Source organism: Camelus bactrianus, chromosome 34, assembly GCF_048773025.1.
Source record: "Camelus bactrianus isolate YW-2024 breed Bactrian camel chromosome 34, ASM4877302v1, whole genome shotgun sequence".
NCBI lineage: Eukaryota > Metazoa > Chordata > Mammalia > Artiodactyla > Camelidae > Camelus > Camelus bactrianus.
In genome coordinates this window covers 10,305,788-10,316,490 of record NC_133572.1, presented here as the reverse complement: position 1 = coordinate 10,316,490, position 10,703 = coordinate 10,305,788, and the positions used below count along the sequence as shown (strand labels likewise).

Genomic DNA, 10,703 nt, shown 5'->3' with positions numbered 1-10,703 from the left:
ACACATGTTATTAAACTTTTGTTTGATTTTTTTCCCCTCTTACTCTGTCTCATGTCAATTTAATTCTTAGATCAATCAGAAGAAACTAGAAGGGTAGAGGAAATTTCTTCCGCCCTCACACCGTAATCTAATTTCAACATGATCTTAGTGGAGACACTGACAACAAGCCTCATAGCAGAGCCTACCAGTAGCGAAAGCCTTTGGGGAAACTTCTTGAAATACCAGTCCCCAGGGGTTCTCAGGCAACAGAGCCTTACTTCCTCCTCCTAAGTCATTCACCGTCTAAGCCTTCCGCTAAAATGCTGCTGATTGCAAGTGACTTCCAAATCCAAACAAGCATTTTAAGTCTATTTAATAGATCAATACAGTAATTCGCTCCTGGGCCCCTGAAATCATTTGTTTGGACCTGACGTCTATGTAGTCAGGTTGAGGTGTATACATTAGCATGTGCAGGGAATTACACAAATAACTTGCATTGAAAGATGTTAAACCAATTTAGATTGTGTGAAGGAGGCAGTATTTAACTCATTTCGAAGTGACTGGGATTAAATGGGTCACTATAAAGGCAATGCCTTCAATGAGCATCACAAAGGGAAAATAAACCTTTCGGCCAAAGGGTACACTCCATCGTGTATAGACGCTTCGGGATTCAACCCAGCAGAGGCTAGGAAGAAAACAGTTAAGGAAACCTAATAAAAGTTGAAGAGGTTTTTTTTTTTTTCTTTTTTCTTTTTTTCTTTCTCTTTTTTTAATCACTTCTATTTGACAGTGAAAGAATCTCCCAGGGGAAATTGTAGAGTACCTGTTGCTTGATTCACTTAAACTCAGTGGACAAAACACCAGAGGGGAGCAATTTTGCCTTAACTCCCCAGAGGAACAGGGTTGGTATGGAACTAATAATAATTTTCCATCTCTAATTTTGACGACACGAAAACCAGAGTTATGTGCTTATTTGATCCAGTGTTGGATTGGATTCTAGCGGCAACATTTCATACCAACCGAACGAAGTCTGTTAATTATGTGTGCTGGGACACCAGCCAAAGGACCATTACAATAGTCTGAAGGGAATAAAATAAGAAGTTTTAACATGGATCCTTCCATCAGGAACAGAGAATTGGCAGTGGATGGAAGTTTTCATCACAGCTGAGGTGTGACTCATTTGTCAGGTGTCAAAGTAAGAGAGAATTCTCCATAAAAGAAACAAAAGAGATACCTTGAAAAGAAAGTTAAAGGAAGTCCTTTTCTGATCAATAAATGATTTGAGTGTGTCCATCGATGTATCGCTGGTAACAGTGAAGTCGTAAAGGAATCCATTCATTCATTTATTTAATCATTTAACAAATAGTCATTTCATCACCAAGTCCTTTGCCAGATGCTGTCAATCTGAAAAGGAGTAAGACTGCATCCATGTCTGCAAGACAGAGGGACAAAGTGCAGGAAAGAGATATAAATAGGTAATTATAATGTGATATCTTGAAGCACAGTGTTATAGAAGCACAGAGAAAGAACATGTCACCTTCCATGGGCTGGACCATGGGGACATCTTCCTAGAGGACAGGAAATCTGAAATAAACCTTGAAATACCAATAAAACTTAGCCAACTGAAGAGGAGAGTATTCATGAAATAGGAGACAGCACGGGCCAGAGGAAAGAAAGGAAGGCTACAGTTGTCATGGGAACTGTAAGCAGTTTGGTGTGGACGAAGCAGAGAGAGCTGCCGAAGGATGAGAAACAGAAAGAGGCCAGGTTCTGGTGAGCAATGTGTGTCTCCTCAAGGGGCAAGGGCTTCATTCTGGAGAGTGGCACGGTCAACGGAGGACCGTGGCAACTGAATACAGAAGGGACTGTCATGTCACCAAAGTAGAGACAGGGTAATCAGTAGGAAGTCTCTTAACACGATTATGGCAAGGGATAATGAGGGACCACTGAATTAGGAACACTCCTTCCTAAGGGTAGAAAAGAGGAGACAATCTGAAAAATATCTGAAATAAAGTGGGTACAGCCATTGACTGGAGGTGAAGGCTAGTGAAAGAAGAGAAATCTCCAAAAACTCAGAAGTTTAAATTAGAAAGAAGGGGGAGGAGTCAAGCTGAAAGAAACCATTATAAGGACATGTAGGGGACAATCCCGAGTACCTGAGTAATCCTGGCCAACCATGCCATGATCCTGGGCTAATGTCCTCAGTGCTACGTGGAGTACTTGCTTTGATGCCATCTAAGAACACATCCAGGTTGATTACATTTGTTTTTTTGTTTTGTGTTTTGTTTTTTTTTTTAACTAGATAACACGTTATCTGTATGCTACATGTAAAGGTGCCTATGCACCTTTTGGTTAATTGCATTGATCCTAAATCTGCCAGTACCCACCGTGGCGTCTTCTTTCCAGGCAGATACTAAGCTTGTTCTCTAATGCTCCTTTAGGCTTGTCATTCCCTCCTCTTTTCTTTATTGTTCTATTCGTGTCTCCAAGGGGCTGAGGCATGAACTGAAAGTTACTATCCAATCGGATCACCCTGTGGCACAACGCTGATACGAATCAGCTTTTTCATTACATAAATCTCAATTGTCAGTTCAAACTACCGTTCTATAAGGCATTACATTTCCTGCCATTTGGAATCTCTGACTCATTCAGAGATTAATGTGTAAGTATGAGTTGGAAAAATGATAAAAAACGCAAACATAATTTGGGGCACTATTCAAATAGATGGAACATCAACATGGCTTTCTGTTCTAATTTTTATTAATCTGCCCTGATATATACATTTTTTCATTCATTTAATGAGTATTTATTGAGCACTGTTTTGGGGCCCTTGGATGTTTCTGTGGAGGGAAAATGGCAAAACATCCTGTTATTATAAAACTTAATTCTACCATAGGGAAACATTCAATTAAATGTGTGTGTATACACCTGAAACAGTGTAAATTAACTACACTTTGATAAAAAATATTTTTAAAAGAAACTACTAAAAAAAAAGATGAATGACCAGAGGCAAATTAAAAAATAATGAGTAAATAAACAAATTGTGTGTGTGTGTGTGTGGTGTATATGAAGATGGATAGATAGATAGATAGATACATAACTTAACAACTTGGGCAGAATGAGAGATATTAAATGGAATGGGTTCCTGGGATGCGGAACTTGTAGTGTTAAAACCAGAAGAGTCCCAGGCAAACCAGGAAAGGTTGGTCCCCAGAGTGCAGAGTGGGGAACTCGTAGGCAGTTTTCAAGAAGCTCTATGTATGCCTAATTGAAAAGATGGTATCTGAGCAGAGTCTGAATGGGAGTGAGAAAGCTGGACATGTGGCCATCTGGGGGAAGAGCATTCTAGACAGAGGAAAAGAGCTGAGAAAAAAGCCCCACAGTGAGGACAGATTTGGTGTGTGTGGACAGAGTGAAAATACTTACCACCCACCGACAGCAAAGTCAAAAAAGTGAAGTTTGACTCCAACGCGCAGTATTCAAATTCAGTATCTTCTACTTCTTAACATCTGATAATAGGCCTCTCCAAGCTCTCTAGGGGAATATTTTTACATTATTGGAAATATAAAAATAATAGGCTTAAATAGCTAGTGAATGGATAAACCTGTATTTGTGCCGAATCAACAAACTGGAAGAACTTGAACCCCAAATTCATTGTAGCTGTTCTTTAATATCCCTTTCAGTCATTCAGACTTTGTCAATATAATTAAGCCCAATGTGAAACCAATCAATGTAATTTTTCTTCCATATATTTCTGCCTTTGCCTTAATAATGAGATATGGGTGTGGGAATTCTAAAACATTCAATAAACATTTGGTATGACCATAATAACCCCAGCCTTAATCTGTACCAAGACTAAGTCAGCATTTCATAAGAAAAACAGGAACTTGCATGTTCTCATTATTTTAGTTCTTGTTGACAGCTTATCTGGATAATTCACACTGAAGAAAATCGTTAGCTGAGAAGGACTTTATATGAATTCCTTAGAGCTATGGTTTCAGTAAACCACACGATTGCATTAAATTTCATGTTCATTTTGCATACTGTGGGCAGAGTTTACCTGTACAGCCAGAGTGAACACTTCAAATACAAACCAGATTTACAGAGCCCCAATCTTTCCTCCCTGGCCATTTTTAACTCAAGGATACATTTTGGCCTCATATGTACCAAATCACAACAGAAGTCCTTTCTTTTTATTTTTTTTAACCACATCCTAAGCAATTTCTCCAAGGACTTCCTCAGAGTTATCTGCAGATGGGAAAGGCAATTCACAATGCAATAAAATTTATAGCTCATAAAATTATGAATAAGCCAAACGTTAAAAAAGAAAAGTTAAACTAGGTTTAAAATGATTTTTACAATATCAACCACATGAATTGACACAGAGAATGAATTGCAAATGTAAGGGAAGGCAACAACTAAATGTTCCGTGCTCTCCGGGTGTTAAATGAAGACAGCCAGCACAGAACAAAGAGATCCAGGAAACAGTCCCTGATTTCTCTCAGCAGAGGTGGCCAAACGCAGGCTCACAGTAGATTTAAAAAAAAAAAAAAAAAAAAAAAAAAAAAGCAGATTAACTAGGTATGACTCTACGTAAAGCCCCCAAAAGGAGGTATTTGGAAATTAGGTGATGAAATGAAGTGAGTCATCCCCAAATCCTCAGTGTGGTGGTGGTGGTGTTGTTAAAGAGAATAAAAACACAAGCAAATAAAGAATAAAACAGCTCAAACATTTCTTCTCTTGGTAGTAGGAGCTCTTTTCAAAAAGAAATATTAGAACCCTTACCGATATCTAGAACTTCAGTTTTCCACTCCACTTATCTATTCACCATAGAAACCCTCGAGGAAAATGACATCAGAATCTAGACAGATGATTAAGGAAAACACATACTATCAATGTCTAATCCAGAATTGTCAAGTCCTCACAAAGATGAGGCCTTGGTGGTCAACCTTTCCTGGTTGACCTCATCTATTCTATTGGCTCTAGTAATTAACTATCTACTGAGGATTCCCAGTTCAACATCATTATGGCCCATATTCTCATTCCCAGGCCCACATTTCTATATCTGAATATCCAAATATTTCTTAGGAACTCCCACCGTATGCCTAAATTCAAGCTAAACGTGCTTTTTCTTCTGTATTCTCCATCCCGGTTAACCGTCTTTCACCCAAATGTGTGTGTGGGGACACGGCGGGGAGGGGATGAAGTCACCTTTCATACGTCCCTCTGTGGCCAGCATCCCTGGCCCATTCCACCCAACCAGCACACTTAGGCATCAATACCCACAACATGTCTATGGAGTTTACCTCTTCCTGTCCATTTCCAGCACCACTTCCTCTCAGGTTCATTCCCAGCCTTTTGCCTGCTTTGCTCCATATCCCCAGAGACTGACCTCTAAAAATTCTGTTTCTGAAGCCCCTTTACCAATTGGATTCCACTTGAGTTTGAGCAATTGGAGGTGGGGTAGAGTGGGGGGAGTGTGCACATGTAGAAAATTGGAGGCCTGGGGAAGGGGGAGGATCAGGAATACCCAGCCACACAGGGACCCAAAGACTCCATGGTTACCATCCTGCAGGGTTTACAGTTTCTCTGAGTCGAATTCCCTTTTTCACCTTTCCCACAAGGCAAATTCCCAGTTTTCTCAGGCCCAACTCAAACATCATCTGATCATCTCCTCACCTCAGGGGAATTCATCTCTCCTTACACAGGCATCTTACCTAACCATCACATAACATGCTCTGGGCACTTTGAAAACACCTTCAGCATAGCACTCAATGTGCCCATGAAATTGGCTCCTCACTGAAGATATTCATATCTTGTTTATTATTAAATTACATAGGTAAGTTTTATTTCTTATCTAACTTGACATTTGACTATTCAGTTCTTCCAAAATCTACCAGGCAATCCCACTCCTGCCACCGCCCCCGTTTTCTTCCTACATTCCCATATAAGCAACTCTTTTTCTGACTTAAATATTGAAACCCTCCAACCTACCTTGTCTTGCCTTTGTTTTGCCTTCCCAGCCCTCCTCGAATGGCTTCAGCCATTCATATGTTTCCATTTAGCATCAGTAAACAACACAACCTATATCTCTGGTCCAGGTTTATCTCCTCAACCTCAAGTATGAATTTTCTGGACATCTATTTCGCTGTATCCCTCAGGCTTCTCAGAAGCAATCTATCAAAACTGAGTCCATTCTCTCCCTCACCCCCATGTACTTTCCCACTGCAAAACCCACTCACCTGTGGTCTCAGGATAGAGCACTGTGAAATTCTCCAGCAGAAACCTGGGAGTCACAATTGGTTTTCCAACCCCTAGCATGGGTATTTCAATCATTCGGAAATTTTTGTAATTTTTTTCCTCCTCCATTACTCACTAATCCATACACTGCCTTCTGCCCCTGTTAAAACACCCATCAGTAGGCTGTCATCACTTATCACCCAGATCATTTCATTACTAGCCAGTGTCTATGGCTTTCTATCTATTCTTCCCACCACTGCTGGAAAAATGCTCCTCATGGCTCTTTAGAATTTAGTTCTGACGCCATCGACCCACCATTGGAAATTTTGATTGCTTTCTTAGAATAAAATCTCAACTCTACATCATGACGCAGGACGTTCCACAATTTTGCCCTATCTCGCCCATCTATCACCTCGCCTTCCCTTCACCTTGTGCTCCAGCACCAGCAGAATATCTGCAGTTCTCAGTCTGTCAATGAGGTTTCACATTTGACTGCCTGTGGCTGCTCCTCCCTTCCCTCTTTGCAGAATCCACTTCCCTTCCTACATGGCCTAGATCACTGTTTGCATCCCATGGAGATTTCACTCGGGCATCTCCTCCTCCAGAAAGTCTCTCCTGTACCACCTCCTGAAGGTGAACTTCATCCATTATCCCATGATGCCCTGTGTGTACTTCTATGAAGACCACTGTCACTGTTTCCTAATTATATTTTTATTCTGGGCTCTACCATCAGAATATGAATTCCTTGAAGGCTAAATCTGTGTCTTTTTGTCTGGTCCCTCCCTACTTATTACAGCTTTCTAGCACATAACAGATATGAAATCAATATTTCTTGAATGAAGTAATCTCCTCATAGTTACATGTATACATGTATATATAGCATTTCTAAAATACATAATACACTTACTGGAGGAAATTGAAAGTTAAAGAGGACTTTATTCACCTTTGAATCCCGAGCAACCTAGCAGAGTGCTGGACATGCCACAGGTGCCCAATAAATGTTGAATTTTTATTGGTCCTAAATGGTCTAGAGCAAATTGATTTGGTGTCTCGGTTCCCTGGAAGATCATGCCAGCCTTCTGCCCTTTTTCTGTGCAAATTATTGAGTAAGTTATTTGTCAGTCACTTGAGGACATATATTGGGCAGAGCACAGTGAAAAGCTTAAAAGGTTTTGGTCTTTGTTCTCTTGGGATTTTATAATCTAAATATATACAAAGATGCATACATAAGTTTAATATAAGAGTCCATCACATGGACAAGACAGACAGGATCCTAATAACTCTAATAAAATAGTTCATGACTCCCCTGTGCCCTGTGGATCCAGAGATCACATTGTTCCCATTTGTATACGCGGCTTTATAACACAAAAACTTTTCTAAAAATTCATGTCAAGAGCTAGGAAATGAGTCAGAAAAAGACATCTCACTCTGTGAGATAACTCGCTCTAATTTCCTCATTAGTGAAGACGACACCGTCATAAAGAATATCTGCCAACAATCTGATATAAAAATGTACATGCATCATGAAAAATAATTGCTGTTCAATTACTATCGAATTATAAAGCCGTCGTACAGGTGCAATAAGGCGAGAGCTTTGAAAGTCTGAAAAACTGCTTAGCTTAGGTAATTACATGAGTTTGAATAAAGTCCCCAGAATAAAATGTGCAGAGTTTGAAGAAACAATGAAATCAGAACCAAAGTGCTATTTATAACTACATATTTTTAAAATTTTCTGATTTTTTTTCTCCTGCATACATTTTGAAAGGACAGGAATAATTTTTTAAACTCTGGGGTCCAGGGAGGGAGAGAGATGAGCCGTTCTTCCTTTGCTTTCTACCTCCCACCTCTCAAATTGGATCCACAGGGACAGTACTACAAAGACAGCAATCTAGCCATAACCATGCTAATTGCATCTTTTAAAGTAGTTAAATCTTACTTATGCCCTGTGCAGAGTTTACATATACAAAAAGTAAAATTTATAGGAAGGCAATTCTATGACTACTGTGAAAAGGATCCATTTCTTATAAATTTCCAGGGTCTTTAGCAAGGAAAATTAGAACCAGAAAACTAAAAAGGGCCTTGAATGTCATGTAATCCAAAGCACTTAGTCACCGTATAAGAAAACTGAGGTCCTGAGATGTTAAGTTTATTGTACAAATGTGTGCAGATAGTAGAACTGAGTCTAAAAACATGTCTACAATATTATGAACTTGATGAAGCATAAGCTCCATCAGTTTGGGTCAATTTTTAATTTTCAAGATACTCAGCCTTCAAAGCTCTAAGACAGATTTTTTACCCAACTATAATGTTATAGAAATAAAATCGGGCTGGCAATAAAGGGGCATGGATTTTACTGCAGGACAAGCTATTAATTAGTTAAGTTAGCAATCACTTCACCTGTCTGGCCCTCACTTGTAAAACAAGGAGCGTGGGCAAATGCCCTTTTCCAGATTTCAAACTGTGTCATTGTGATATCAGGTGCCAGTTGATCTAAAAGGATGAATTTTAAAAATCAGATGCCACCAGTCCTACCCCTGTATTCACATCTCCAGTCCTCCCTCCCCCATGGTAAGATACCTTCCTTAAGCAAGCCATCATTGTTTTTCAAAACATGTCTATTAGTTTAGGACCAAGTTCATATTCCAAGCGAATGACTGGTTTTAACATTCATCAACATTTTGAGTTTTCTAAACCAGTACTGCAGAGGTTATTTCCTCCTATATATCTTCCCTAAAATTGTTGCAGGCAAAACTGAAGTCTGAGGAAAATGACAAGGAATTAGTTTGACCTTCACATTGATTAACATAGCATGTGATTCAACTGCTTACATTTCTCTTTTAACGAAGAGATAACCTAGTGTTAAAAGCAACAGCCAAATTGTTTAGTTTACTCCACGAAATAAAAAAAAGTGACTCAAAAGCTTAAAATCAAAGTAGACTACTATTTTCTAATTAATTTCAAAACAACTAAAACATATCTATTTTCCTCCTTTAATAAAAACTTTAATTTTTCCTGAAGGTGATTGTTGTCCTGGTTTACGTTTAGCCGAGGCTGTGGTCTCCCGCAGCCATCTCTAGGTGTTTTTCAAAGGTATGACACAGTGTCCCATAAATTCCCATGAAATCCAAATGGTACTCAGTAGAGGTGAGTAAATAGTAATGTTCTAAGGCGTTTTTTCCTTGGAATATTTAACATGGTTACACAAAGCTTCACTGGGCTTATGTTTCACTTCCACTCAGAGCAAGAAGTAACTCTTCCCACATACCCACAGAAGGAATCTGATTCCCCTCTTTCATCACCAATTGGACATTCCATAGGTGCCTCAAACTCAATATGCCAAATGGCAAAGACGACTTTACCCCAGATCTACTCCTCTGTATTGATTAGCACCACGATCCACAGCTATGTCTACCCTAGAAACTTACTCCAACATCCTTGACACTCTCACTTCCTCATGCCACAAATCCAGTTAGTCCTGAAGATTCTGCCTCCAACTTTCTAGCAAATCCTGGCACTTCTTTTTTCCATTCATCTTTTCTTAGATTACTACACTAGTACTCTAGGCAGTAGTGGTAGTAAAAGAGGTGGCTAAGAATTATTGAGTCTTGTCGATACCTCTTAACTGGTACTTCTTCCACATTTCTGATCCTGGGCAGAAAAAAAATGATTTGGTATGAAAGACTTGAGCCCTTTATATCCTGCTTTATTATAGAAATTCATCCTATTTGGACAGGTCCAGCATATCAAAGAGGAATGACTTCTGTTTTGTAGATGAGTTCATTAGTGTCTTCTTTTTTCATTTTTTAGATTCCACATATGAGTGCTAACACATGGTATTTTTCTTTCTTTTTCTGGCCTACTTCATTTAGAATGACAATCACCAGGTCCATCCATGTTGCTGCTGCAAATGGCATTATTTTATTCTTTTTTATGGCTGAGTAATATTCCATCGTATACATATACCACAACTTTTTTATCCAGTTCTCTGTCGATGGACATTGCAAACAATCTTATGGGTACCTGGGAGAAGGGAGTGGGAAGGGGTAAATTTGGGAGTTTGAGATTTGCAAATATTAGCTACTATAAATAAAAATAGATAAAAAACAAATTTCTTCTGTATAGCATAAGGAGCTATATTCAATATCTTGTAGTAACCTTTAATGAAAAAGAACATGAAAATGAATATATGTATGATTGGAACATTATGCTGTACATCAGAGAATGACACATTGTAACTGACTATACTTCAATATATGTATATAAAATAAAAGACTCCAAAGACAAAAATAAAAGACTAAAAGACTTGAATGACTTCAAGACCCAGTCAAAATTCCATCTTATAAAGCCAGTTATGATTTAGATTTTTTCTTATCTCTTCAGCTCCATTACTCTTTTCTCCCATACCCTTGGAGCTCCCCAGTCCAGGCCTTTTGAATCTGCTTCTGCCTTGAATCACTAGGGTTCAGCTTGGAATATGAATTAAC

At 39.0% G+C, this 10,703-nt stretch overlaps 1 long non-coding RNA gene across 1 annotated transcript in view; it reads right to left on the bottom strand.

Moving 5' to 3' along the window:
• Window positions 1-9,191: 9,191 nt before the first annotated feature.
• LOC123614455 (uncharacterized) overlaps window positions 9,192-10,703 on the bottom strand; it is a 71,421-nt gene continuing 69,909 nt past the window's right edge. The window contains exon 12 of the long non-coding RNA XR_012503968.1: window positions 9,192-10,239. This is a non-coding gene — a long non-coding RNA (uncharacterized LOC123614455). The remainder of the gene's footprint in view (window positions 10,240-10,703) is intronic.